Below are 4511 nucleotides of genomic sequence, written 5' to 3'. Positions count from 1 at the left end.
CCATTCTGCTATTTGAAGGTGCAGACAAAACATTTTCAGACAACAACTAAGATTCATCTTCCTTTCTCAGATGGTTCTTAAATGGTTTATTGATTGAAATACTTAGGGGTTGCTGTGTTCCGGTCATGTCCTAGGAATAAACTAAACTCCATAATCATAGCCAACCATAGTAGACAGCTTCTAAAATATCTTCTAATCATTGTTCCTTCCTGATAATCTCTTGTATAAACCTCCCCTTGTGTGTGGGCTGCACCAAAGGACTTGCTTGTAATGGATAGAATCTGGCAAAAGTAATGAGATGATAACGTTTCTGAGATTAGGTTGTGAAAAACCATGACTTTTTTTTTACTATCTGATATTCTCTTTCTCTCTCTCCCTCCTTCCCTCCTTTTACTCTCATTTTCTCACTTTAATAAAACCCAATGTCACATCAACAGGAAAAAAAAAGAGAATAAAAGGAAAAAAATGGAAACAAAGCTTTTGTAAATGAGCGGAAGTGGGGTGGAGGAAGAGGAAGGGAATGAGAAAAAAGAAGGAAGATATATCATGTACATGTAGAAATTCCCTATGCTGAATGTGATCATTATGTATATCTAAAATGTACCAACAAATATTTTGATTAAAAAAATCACATCATGAGCTAACCTATAGATTCCACTAGGCAAGAAATCAAGGGTGCATCTCTGGCTAACGCTCATGAGGAACTAAGGCCTTTATCAAATAGGTCAAGCAGCCACCAATCCCTTGAGTGAGCTTGGAAGAGAACCCAGCCCCCATTGAGCCTTAAGACAATCACAGCCCCAGAGAACACCTCAAATGCAGCCTGTGGGAGTTCTGGAGCCAGAAGAGGCAACTGAGCCATGCCTGAACTCATATTTCTATAAAAACTTTTATATAACAAATATTGTTGTCTTCAGTCACTAAGTTGTGGAGTAATTTGTTACATAGCAATAAACAAGTTCATGCAGGCATTAGCAACCACGTCATGGGTGTCACTTAGCTCATAGATATAAATTGTCATTGATTGAAAGATGCATCTCAATTTTATTTATTTTTTCTCTCACTGAGTTTATTGGTTCATTTTAGGTATACAGAACAGTTACATTCATCATTAGGATCTTATACCTTTACATGACAGGTCTTGGTTTTAGAGATAATAAAAGTGACTGAGTGATCTTCATTTTAGAATAAATGGAGAAGTAGTTTACCTACTAGTGTGAGAACTCCTTGAATAAAAGAACTGTGTCTCATTTAGCTCTGGTATCTATAGCACTCAATACATAAGAATATTTTATAGATGTTTGCTGAACTGAATTATCCAGATAATTTTGTCACTAGACAAAATGATCTGCCTCGAAGCAAATCTCGAGAAAAAGAGTTTGCTCATGGCCAGCTCTTAGAGAACTATGACTCCCACCCAAAATGCTCCTTTTAAAAGTTCCAGCTCTTTTAAATTTAACTATGTCACTCATTCATTTCATTTTTCCTTCTGACATGAAGGATTAGCAATATCCTCTTGGATGTTGAAGGTATAATTAAAGTTGGACTTTAATAATAATATTTATAATTTAAGTATTACATGGTATCCTCTGGTAATTTCACTCAGAGTTCTAGAAGCGCACATAGAGGATTGCCAGCAGAGGGACATTATACACCTTATTTTTTAAGAGAGTGAAAAAATAATAATCTTTTAACTCATAGGCTCACCCAGTTAAATGTCATTCTAAAACCAGATTGTTCAAATTAATCTAAGATGACAAATTAATTTCTGTCTGAAAACCACATCAAGATTTTAGGGTGCAACAAAAAGTCATCCAGTGAAGAAAAATAGTTCATAAACTTGGAGCTTGAATTGACTCATGTATGAACAAGTGTAGGTGGTGTTACTGTTACCAGGTTTCTGGAGTGTTGTGGTCCTTCCAGAGCCAAGTTTTTGTTGAATAAAGTTTTTGTCTGAATAAAGAATTGGTCAAGACACATGCAAAACATAACAAAATTTTACATTTATTAAAGATAGGAGAAATATGCTCTGCAGAATGTGTGTGGGTGAATTAAATGAGGGAAAGAAGTATACTCTGCAGGGGTGAGAGCAGGCCACTGAGAAAGAGCTCACAGTGGCCCCAGGGTTAATGGCCCTCATCTTTTGTATCCTCCATTCTAACATCAGATCTAGGCCACCCTATCAAAAGCCTGCTTGATATCCTGCCAGAAGTGAAGCCAGCGTTTCTGATTGGTATCAGGTGCAGGGCTTCGGCTCATGTATCCTGGATCTCTGTGATCAACAGATTGTGCCCATTTGCCCAAACTGGCTGGCCACATCCTAATCCTGCCTCACTAAGGTTTAGGTCTAAAATGTTCCCTAAAGTCTCATGTTTTCAGAGGTGATTGGGGGCGCTCTACTCATCAGTGGGTTAATCCATTGACGAGTTCATAGCTGAATGTTTTGTTCGTAGGTAGGGCCTGACTGGAAGTGTGTCACGGGGTGTGTATCTTTGGAGGGTATACCTTTCTGCTTCCTGGGTACCATGGGTTGAGCAACTTTCTTCCACCAGACTCTTCTGCCATGTCATTTTTGCTTTGCATCTAACTGACTGTGAACGGAACCCTCTGAAACCATGGGCCAAATAATCCTCTCCTTTCATTTGTGGGGGTCAGGTACTTTGTTCAAGTGATAGCAAAATGACTAATATCGTGGCATGCTTTTTGTTCAGTTATTTAATAGTTGCATGCAAGTTTGTGTCCCGTATTACATTCTAGGCTCTTAAAGACAAAGACTATGTAGTGCTAATTATTACAATAGGCTGAAGAAGTATTTTGAGGCATTTATGATTTATCAGGCACTGTGCTAATTCTTCTACATGTATGACCTCATTTATTCCTTAAAATTACCCCAGGAGGCAGGAAATACTTTCAGTTTTATGGATAAAATAAATGAATCGTAGAGAGGTTAAACAACTAGACAAAATCATTCAGTTACCAAGTGATGAAATCAGGACAGGAATCTAGGTGCCTATTTCCAAAGTTCATCATCTCAATTTCTGAACTCTATTTCTTCTTCTCTTACTTACTGTTCCCTAGTAATTAACATAGTGCTTTGTACATAGTGTATGCTCAGTAGATAGTTGTTGAATCAAAGTTATTAATACAGTATGTATATATTGGCTTCCTAGTATGTACATACTAGGTGTTGAATTAGCTAACTGCCCAAATGGAAGAGTCTTTTGAATTTCTAACATGGGAATATTAGTACTGAACTTACATCCTTTATGTAATGGTTTGTACAGGGGAGTGAGCAGGCCCATTCTAAGAAAATTTGATAAAATTGTCAAGAAATAAAATATATCCATTGCAATTTGGCTACAATATCTTGAAATTACCATACTAATTGTGGGTTTCTTTATTAAATATTTTCTCATTGTTTTTAAAATTAGCTAATTTCCATTGTATCATCATTTGTAGTCTTTGTTTTGAGACGCAGATATACTTTTGAATTATTCAAAGGGAATAATAGCAATGACATTCATCAGAGAATGCTGTCAACAAACATATTCTATTTTTATGGTTGATGGTTATAAGGACAATATTTTCAGGATCTTGAAGATGACTGTGTGACAAATGATCCTTCAGGGGCCTTATTATCCTATTTAATTAGAGATGAATTAGATAATTTTTCTATTTCTATTGAAATGTTTTAATAAGAGAAGAAATTTCATGAGTGATTTTTTTTTGGCTCTGTTGAATTACTTGGAAATGTTCTTTCTAAAGGAAGTAGAAACTAAAACTATGTGCTAATCTTTTTATTTTCTCAAAAATATACTAATTATACAAAAATATACTAATATACTAATTAATATACTAAATCTGCAGGGCAGATTTTAGATTCTTCTGATAGAGGGATCCAAGAGGGCCCTTTTAAAGAGGCAGAGAGAGGAGATAGAGGGCAGCTGGTTCTGTGATTAGTGCAAAAGGTTGAAATGGAGAAAACACTGTGAAGTGTGGTGCGAGCCACTATCATAGGGTGAAGACCAGGGAAGCTTCCGTGGTAATGTTTGAGCTTAGACTTGGAGAATGGGAATGACCTAACCATGCAAAAATCTAGGGAAATGCATTCTCAGAAGAGAGAGAGCAGGCAACAAAAGGGTTTGAGAGGGGAACAGATCAGAGTGGAAGGTTGGTATGGAAGAGGCTAATGTGAGTGGTGTCTGTTTACAGAGCAATTATGGAGACAGGCAAGAGTAAGACCAAAAAAGCCACATTAGGAAAGGAGTTCAACCTTTTTCTAAATGCACTGGGGAGGCACTGGAAAGTCATTAAAGAATGGGAACTAAGAAGGTGATTGGCTTGATGTGCATTTAAAAGAATCTTCTTGCTCTGTGTGAATAGGAAGTTGGAAAGGAACAGGGAGGGAGAAGACAGGCTGGCCAGCTATGCTACTACTATTGTAGTAGTCCAGGCATGTTTGGAGTTAGAACCAGTAGGAAATAACGACAGATTGGATATTTGTGCCTTGA

The sequence above is a fragment of the Fukomys damarensis genome, unplaced genomic scaffold, assembly GCF_012274545.1.
Source record: "Fukomys damarensis isolate Sample0158 unplaced genomic scaffold, DMR_v1.0_HiC HiC_scaffold_39, whole genome shotgun sequence".
Lineage (NCBI taxonomy): Eukaryota > Metazoa > Chordata > Mammalia > Rodentia > Bathyergidae > Fukomys > Fukomys damarensis.
This window is presented reverse-complemented; position numbering follows the sequence as displayed.